This window comes from Lactuca sativa, chromosome 4, assembly GCF_002870075.4.
Source record: "Lactuca sativa cultivar Salinas chromosome 4, Lsat_Salinas_v11, whole genome shotgun sequence".
NCBI classification, from domain to species: Eukaryota; Viridiplantae; Streptophyta; class Magnoliopsida; order Asterales; family Asteraceae; genus Lactuca; species Lactuca sativa.
The window spans coordinates 84254830-84264509 of NC_056626.2; the positions used below are offsets into that span (position 1 = coordinate 84254830).

At 39.5% G+C, this 9680-nt stretch overlaps 1 pseudogene; it reads left to right on the forward strand.

The window, feature by feature from the left end:
- The first annotated feature begins 224 nt into the window (after window positions 1-224).
- Window positions 225-9395, forward strand: LOC111917452 (uncharacterized; annotated as a pseudogene).
- Window positions 9396-9680: the final 285 nt, after the last annotated feature.

Below are 9680 nucleotides of genomic sequence, written 5' to 3' on the forward strand. Positions count from 1 at the left end.
AAATTAAATTTCATGTTTATACATGGTCAGTCCCTTTACTTTTAGTCATTGTCATGCGAGCCCTTAAATGTTACAAATATATATATCTTTCTGTCATCTCACAACTTCTCACAGTTCACATTACAAAATGGCAAATTTCCAGAAATTTGACGACGTACTTTGTTGCAAGAGGAAATAATTTGTCTTTATCTCTGTTGAAGAGAATGCTAAAGGCCTAAAAAACCATGTTGAAGTCGACCATTGCCCCTATGTTATCAACCCTCTACCCGAAAAAGTTATTCCCCATCAAATTAGCATCTTTTTGTAGTGCATTACCACGAAGCCCACCAACTGTTCGAGAAAATACCTCAACCAACATTCCAACTCTCGAGACCCCCTCTTACAAACTCCCTCCAACATCAGCTTACGTCCATCTCCCTTTCTGCCGCAAACGCTGCCATTATTGTGACTTCCCAATATTAGCTCTGGGTTCTTTTTCAATAGAAACCGCAAACGATGATCCCAGAATCTCAAATTACATCCATCTTCTTATTCGCGAAAAGGAAGCAACACAAACAAATTTTAACCAACACCCACCTCTTGAAACCGTCTTCTTCGGTGGTGGCACACCTTCGTTGGTGCCACCAAGACTCGTTGCTAAGGTCCTTGACACGTTGAGATCAAAATTTGGATTGTGTTTGGATGCTGAGATTGTTGGAATTGGGCCTTTGGGATTTTGTGGATTCACAACAAACACACACACTCACACTGTAAATTGTAAACGAGAAAGAGAATTTAGAACACAAAACTAGTTCTTCTTGAATAAAACGGAGTAAAGAAACGATTACAAAAGAAAGTTTAAATACTAAAAACAAATAACAGATAAGCTACTTTAATGCTACTATTGCATGCACTTCTACTAGAATGGCATCATGCCACTTTATTCTCCTAAAGACCTAGTCCTCTACAGACCAGTTCAGCTTTATTTTAAACTCTTCAACGGCTACTTCAGAATTAATCTAACACATCTCCCCCTTAATTCTAAGCTCAACCTGCAATACTTTCAACTCCCAACATGTCTCTCATTTCCAAGAACTACACCCGTGGTAAAGCTTTTGTTAAAGGATCTGCCCTCTATTCTTCTCCACTTACATGCTTCACTTGTATCTCCTTTCTTTCAACACATCCCTGTATGAAATGGAACTTGGTGTCAATATTCTTACTCCTACCATGAAAAACGAGGTTCTCCATTAAATCTATGGCCGACTTGTTATCTACAAAGAGTTTGACTGCTTCTTCCTTCCACACTGTCAACTCTTTTATTAAACTTCTCAACCATAGTACTTGACATGCAGCTTCTGTTGCTGTTGTGAACTCAGCTTCCCATGAAGACAGTGCCATTGTTTGCTGTTTTTGTGAAGACCAGGTGATAGCTTTTCCAAACAAGAAAAAATGGTTCCTGTTGTACCCTTCCTATCATCCAAATCCGTTCCATGGCTGCTGTCACTAAAACCCACTATCTTCTTATCTCCACCTGTCTTGTATACAAGTCCAAAATCCTTTGTGCCTTTAACATACCTTAGTATTTTCTTTAAAGCATTAAGGTGACACAGTTTTGGAGCTTCCATGTATCTACTCATGACACCCACAGAGTAGCTAAGATTAGGTCTAGTGTGAGTTAAATACCTTAAACTTCCAATGAGTGTTCTATAGTCTTTGGCATTTACTGGTTCACCTTCTCCATCTTTCCTCAAACTCGATCTAGGTTCCATGGGATATTTGGTGGGATTACAATCCCCAACCCTTGCCATTTGTAACACCTTTTCAGCATACCCAGCTTGACTAACAAGGATACTTCCTTCCTTTTTGTGTTACTTCGATCCCTAGATAGTAGGTCAACAAACCCAGGTCACTCATGTCAAACACTTTCTGCATCTTTTTCTTGAAGGTATCAATTAACCCGTTACTTGATCCTATTACTATCAGATCATCCACGTACACACCAACTAACAAGTTTGTACTTGCCCTCTGAATCTTGTACGTGCCATACTCCTGGGGGCAACGGGAAAAACCCATATCCTTCAGAACTTTATCCAGTCATTCATTCCATGCTCTAGGGGCTTGGCGAAGCCCGTAAAGAGCTTTCTTTAGTCTATATACCATGTGTTCCTTCCCTTTTATAACAAACCCATCTGGTTGAGTTATGTACACCTCTTCATGCAATACACCATTAAGGAAAGCGGACTTTACATCTAAATGGTGAACCTTCCAGCCTTCAGTTGCCGCCAATGCTAAGATTACCCTCACCATTTCTAATCTAACCACCGGTGCAAAAGCCTCTTCAAAGTGAACACCTTTCTTTTGCACATAACCTTTTGCAACTACCCTGGCTTTGTGTTTGACAAGCTTTCCTTCTGCATCTTTCTTTACGTTGTAAACCCATTTCAATCCGATGGGTTTGTGATCCTTAGGGATACTAGTCAATTCCCATGTATCGTTTTTAATGATGGAATCAATCTCTTTCTTTATGGGTTCTCTCCAAACCAGATCGTTTGCGGCATCCAGGTACGTAGTGGGTTCTTCTCCTGCAAACATAAGTTCTTCATCTTCGTCTTCTAACTGAGTACATCGATTAATCACATCACTCAGTTTTCGAAAACCCCTAACTGGTGTATCATCATATGTCGATCTTCTTGGTCTTGGATCTGATGACATGGATGTTGTATTAGATCCCTGAGGCATTGGTGTGTTTGAAGCATAGTTATCTTGAGAAATAGGCGTCTGTGGTGGTGTTGAGTTCAACGAGTCATAATGAAGACTAGGGCTTCCATATCCATCTTGGGGTTTTGCATCCTGGGCTTGCACATGGTTCTCTCTGTCTTCAACATATGGGGTTTCATGGGAAACCTGACCCAATCTTGACCAAGCACATGGGTTTCATCTTGATTCCCAGCCCATTTCCACTTCGTGGCTTCATCAAAAACAACATCTCTAGCTACATACTTTCTCTTTTCACTTGGATTGTATAGTCTAAAGGCCTTACTCCCAGGTTCATTGCCGAGATACACAAGAGTAATGCTACGATCACTTAACTTGGAGAGTTTATTTGCTGGTCTTTTTGCGTGGGCCACACACCCAAAAACCCTAAAGTGATCCAACGTTGGATTCTGCCCATGCAGAGCCTCATATGGGGTTTTATTCTTCATCCCTTTCGTTTGAGCCCGGTTCAAAATATGAACGGAATGGCGCATTGCCTCTCCCCAAAGCATCTCCGGTACCTCCATTGCCTTTAGCAACGACCCTGTGGCTCCAAGAATGGTTCGATTACGCCGCTCCACTACACCATTTTGCTGAGGGGAGTATGGAGCGGTCAATTGTCGCCTTATGCCTTTCTTGTTGCAATATTCTGTGAATTCTTTTGACACGAATTCACCTCCACGATCTGTACGTAGACCCTTCAACTTGTACCGGGTTTCATTCTCCACTTGAACTTTGAAATTCTTGAAGGCTTCAAATGCTTCATCCTTTTGTCTTAACAGAAATACCCACATATACCTGCTGTAATCATCCACTATAAGTAAAAAGTATTTGTTACCTGCTATCGTCTGTGGTGATATTGGGCCACAGAGATCAGCATGCACAAGCACTAATGGAGTGCTTGCTTTCCATTGAGACTCTTGTGGGAATGACTGCCTAGTTCGCTTGCCTACAAGGCACCCTTCACAGACTTGTGATGGGTGCTTTAATTTTGGGACTCCACGTACCATCTCCTTTTCTACCATGGATTCTAGTAGACGGAAATTGACATGCGCTAGGCGTGCATGCCAAAGCCAAGCCTTATCATCTAGTTTCACATGGAGGCAAACACGTTGGGTTATGTGCAACACGATCTTATACAAGCAGTTATATGAACGCTATCCCTTCATCACGAGTTTCTCGTATTTGTCATGCACCTTCAGAAAATTTTCTTTCATTTGGATGTCGTATCCTTCTTCCGTCATCTGTCCCAAACTAAGAATGTTACTACGGAGAGCTGGAATGTAGTAAACATCTACAATGATCAATTGTTCTTTGTTCTTGCAATTAAGTAACATCGTCCCTTTTCCTTTTGTCTGGACTTTGGATCGATCTCCGAACCGCACTTGACCGGTGATGTTTTCGTCTAGCTCCGCAAAATAGCTCAGCTCCCCTGTCATATGGTTGCTGGCACCATTATGGCATTATCTAGGTACCATGTATCCTTCTCGTTTCTGTGGTTTCCCAGAAATACTTTATCTTCGTTTAAAAGTACCATTTCTTCTTCTTTTTCTCCATATACTGTCAGTAACAGGGTTGTCTCATCCTCTTGTGCTTGAGTGAGATGAACATTGCCTTCGTTACGTTTTGGATTAGGGTATTTGGATGCATAATGTCCAAAGACATCACAGTTGAAACACTTGATGTGTTTCTTGTCTCGACTCTTCCCATGATCTTGGCTGTTATCTCGTGACGAGTTTTGTGACAACCCGATATTTCAAATCTTTGTAATGACCTAAAAAGTCAAGTATTGTAACCACTTTTGAATTAATAAAATTAACTTTGATAATAAAATGTCCAAAAAGTTCTATTTAAATTCCCTCTATGTTTAAATGTCATTAAACCGGGATCGTACGTAAAAAGAACGCCCAAGTCCGACTTCGTATATTGAAGTTAAGATTTTTCCAAGTTCGGCTTAGCAACAGACAGCTAAAAACTCGAATCGGAGATCGAGCGACTTTTGGCCGGAATGACCTAAACGAGAATCGAAGGTCTCGACAATGATATTTCAGCGGTGAAAAGTCTTGCAAAAACCGATGTCAGATAAAGAAGTTATGAATTTTTAAAGAAATTCCTTAATCATGTCATTTTATAATTAAATAATAAAAATAATTTCGGAATTTTCCAACGGAGTCTAAACGAAAGTTGTAGAGCGTAGTCTCACCTTCGCGTGGATATAAAGACCATCGAAAACGGAGTTCGTATGAAGGAGATATGATTTTTTGAAGTTTATTAAATAATATATATATATATATATATATATATATATATATATATATATATATATATATATATATATATATATATATATATATATATATATATATATATATAAATCAAAAATCCGGTAATATCCGAAGGAAGAGTCAGCGTCCTCATCCGAGTTACGCGCAGCGTAACCTCGTACGCCCCGCGTACCCGAGGGCCTTGGTCTCGGTCCGTCCACGTCGCCCCTATGCGAAGCTACCGACCCGCCCCATCCGACCCGTCCCATCCGATCCGTCCCATCCGAAGCCGAGGCAGTCGAGGACTCGCTCATGCATGACGTATGCGTACGCGCTGCGTACGAGCGTACGCCCCGCATACCGAGGCTTCTCAGACCCCCTATAAATAGAATGCGAGGGTTTCCGTAAAAATTGCTCATTTCTCTCCTTTCTCTCATGATCTTGCCTCGATTTCCGTGCCCGTTCAAACCCGAAGCTCTGGTCTTTTTGCTCAAGTCCCGAGGGTCGATTTTACTCCCAAGATTCCCGAGAATCCCGAGAAAAATCCGTTTCTCAAGACGAAACTCTGCCCGGTTTCCCATCTCGCTATCTTCAAACTTTCAAGTGAGTTCATACCCCTAATCAATATTTTAAATAGTTTTAAATGCTTTAATAGGGGGGAATACAAGTAGAAACAAACAGGTTATTGAATCATTGATATGTATTTTATAACGGTGTTTGTCATTTAACAGATTTCACATGCTACAAAATGTGATGCATGAAATGGTTTTACATCTTAAAAACACACTGTTACCAAATGTTTTACCTTTGAAATGTTTATTAAAATGACATCAAGTCATTGTTAATTATTGTTCAAAACCCATAAGATGTTTTACAAAACCATTTTACATTCTTGAACTAAACTATGCATATACACTTATATTATTATATATGTATTGATTTTATAGTTTACATCTTTCATTTAGTTTCCCACACCCTTGAGTAGTAAGAGTGTATAAACCTACACGATCAATCAGTTATATTACAGTAAATTATCATAGGGATAATTTGGAGACAGCAAACATTACTTCTATTACAAGGAATCACACAAGAGTCAGTTCATTCATGAGTCTATACTAGTACATTACCTGATACATGAATACCTACAGAGGCTTACCTGATACATAAATATGTTTACATATACTTACTTGCTACATGGACATACATACATGAATACCATACATGAACACTTTTACATAGGTGCATTATCCTGTATTCACTTACCTGAATACTTGTACTTAGGACTACGAGGATGATTTATTAGTACTTACTGTGTAAATTGTCTTTCCTATCCCGGTTCAATGGGATAGCTAGACGGGACTTACCATTCCGAACCCCACTGATTAGCACCAGTGGTCAATGACCATCTTCGGAGGTCTAAGGTTACTAATTATATTAGGTAGATCGATTGGGACTAACCCTTCCACCCACCTGCTGCTGCTACAGAGGACAATTGGACAATCTTCGGATGTTCATTAGGTCATACATTTCGCTTAATGCGATGCTGTGTTGGTCCTAGTACCCAGTGACAGTAGTACCTTTTCCAGTTTACTTTATTTTGTGATACATTCACATAAACGATGAGTTAGACTAAGCACTTTTAGTACTAGTCAATACAAAGAAAAAACTATCATTTTACAAACAGAACATTCGGGTCTTGGTAGAAGACTACACTTCATACTTACAAAACATTCAGGTCTTGGTAGAAGACTACACTTTATACGTACAGAACATTCGGGTCTTGGTAGAAGACTACATTTCATACATATAGAAAATAAGGGTTTTTCTAGGGATTTCATACTTACCTCAACATTTTCATTTAAAGGTTTACATGGCCTTCATAACAGATTTTCACAAACAAGGCAATGACACTATTATACTTATGAATTCACCAGCTTTAAAGCTGATACTCGCTTTCAAAATAACTTGTATTCTCAGGTCATCAGTAGACAGGTACGGAGGCCAGGTTTTGAGAAGACGGAGCAGACAAGTCTCGTCTTTTATTTTGATTGTATATTTTTGGTGTCTTATTACATAAAAGAACACACATGTATTAAACTTTACTTATAATGCAATGGATGATGTTGTTGCTTGTTTATTATATTACACTGTTGTGATACTGTACATGACGTCCTCCACCCCTGAACGTTTCCACCGTTCGTGGTTTTGGGGTGTGACAAGTTTCCATCCCGGCCACTTCTGCCTCGCCAACTGCCTCTTCCTCGACCTCCATTTCTACCCCCTCAGTCATTTTGCGAAGAACCTCGACCTCTTCCTCCAGAGTTCTTTCCGGGAGTTTTCTGACCATCTTGTCCCTCTGATCGGTTCAGCATCATACTTGCTTCTGCGGCTGCATTATCGGATCGAAGCTTCAAGCGGGATTCATAAGCTTTGAGTCTTCCAATGGCCTCTTCGAACGGCATGTCGTCTACATCTGCGTATTGCTCAATGGAGGCAACGAGTTGCAGGTATTTGTCTGGGACAGAATCAAGTAGTTTTCTAACCAACACTCCATTGGCTAGGCTCTCACCAAGGCTTACATAACTGGAGCTTATCCCACTTAATTTTCCTGCAAATTCACCGATCGTTTCTCCTTCCTTCATTCTTAAAGAATCAAACTCGCTCTTGAGTGCATGCTTTCTTGCCTTCTGAACCCGTTCAGCACCCAAGTAACGAGTCTTGAACGAATCCCATACTTCTTTTGCCGTTTTCTTCTGTGCAACTTGAAGAATCACGTCATCGGGTAACGCCTAGAATATGAATGTTCGAGCCTTCTTATTTTTCTTTTCATCAACAGCCGCGCCAACCCGGTGCTCGATGGATTCCCGTATTCCCTGGGCATCCATTATTGCCTCCATCTTTATTGCCCATGTTGTGTAGTTCGTGGGTGACAACATCGGGTATTGGAGTGGTACACCTCCATTCCCGTTCTCCTTTGATTTTATGAATGCCATTAGTAAAGCTCACACCAAGCTCTGATTGTGAACCCGAAAGCTCTGATACCAACTGTTGGAATTGGGCCTTTGGGATCTTGTGGATTCACAACAAACACACACACTCACACTGTAAATTGTAAACGAGAAAGAGAATTTAGAACACAAAACTATTTCTTCTTGAATAAAATGGAGTAAAGAAACGATTACAAAAGAAAGTTTAAATACTAAAAACAAATAACAGACAAGCTACTTTCATGCTACTACTACATGTGCTTCTACTAGAATGACATCATGCCACTTTATTCTCTTAAAGACCTGGTCCCTTACAGACCAGTTCAGCTTTATTTTAAACTCTTCAACAACTACTTCAGAATTAATCTAAAAGAGATATCAATGGAAATGGACCCTGGAACATTTGATGCAAAGAAACTCAAAGAGTTGATGGGATTGGGTGTGAATAGGGTGTCTTTAGGAGTTCAAGCATTTCAAGAAGAGTTGTTGAAAGCTTGTGGGAAAGCTCATGGTGTTGACGAGGTTCATGAGGCAATTGAGATTATTAATTCATGCGGTGTCACGAATTGGAGCTTGGATCTTATTTTTTCTCTCCCACACCAAACTCAAGAAATGTGGGAAGATAGTTTGAAGCTCACCGTTGAAGCCAACCCTAATCATGTCTCAGTTTATGACCTTCAAGTTGAGAAAGACACCAAATTCGGTTCATTGTAAGTTTATCATTTAATCTTCCTCTTATATTATTTACACAAATTAACATGTACACATGATGAACAAGTATATACCATGTGCGTTTCCACTTCCAAACGATATTCGATCTGCAAAATTCTACAGAATGGCTTCAAAAAAGCTTTCAGAGGCTAATTATGAGCATTATGAAGTCAGTAGCTATAGCAAAAGTGGATTTGAGTGCAAGCACAGTTACACATACTGGATAAACAAACCTTTTTACGCGATTGGCTTAGGTTATGCTAGTTATATCAATGGAACAAGATATTCAAGACTAAAGAAGTTAAAAGATTACACAGATTATGTCAAGAATTTGGAGGGTGGATTAGTTGATTTGTCACAAGAAGGTGATGATGTTGATGAATGGGAAATGGCTATGGACATTGTGATGCTTTCATTAAGAACTTCAAAAGGGTTGAATTTGAAGAGTTTTGGAGATGATTTTAGGAGTGAGGTTGTTGTGGAGCTGTGTAAGGTGTATGAGCCTTATATGAGGAGTGGGCATGTGGTGTTTTTGGATGATGAAAGAAGAGATATTAAAGAAGATGAGTTTAGTTCTTTGGTTTTAGATGATGAAAAGTTGGAAAATGATATTGGATTTATTCGGTTAAGTGATCCGGATGATTTTCTTTTGTCGAATGAATTGATATCGCTTGCATTTGGGGTTATTGATCCATGAACAAGTGTTGTAGAAGATGTTTTTTTTTCATGAAATTGTTGATGCTCGATGAAGAACTTATTGGAGATCTTTAAAAGTAATGTGATCGATCTAAAAGTGTACTATAATTGCATTTGTTTGTAAAAAATGTTTAAATGTTTATTTATGATGAAAACATATTTGCCAATTTGATGCATGAAGAAAACACATTGATATTGTTTATTCCTTTGGCTTGTAGTGGTGTTTATAAACCAGGTCAAGGCAAAGACCTACCTAATCCAGTAACAGATAGGGTCAAGATGGATG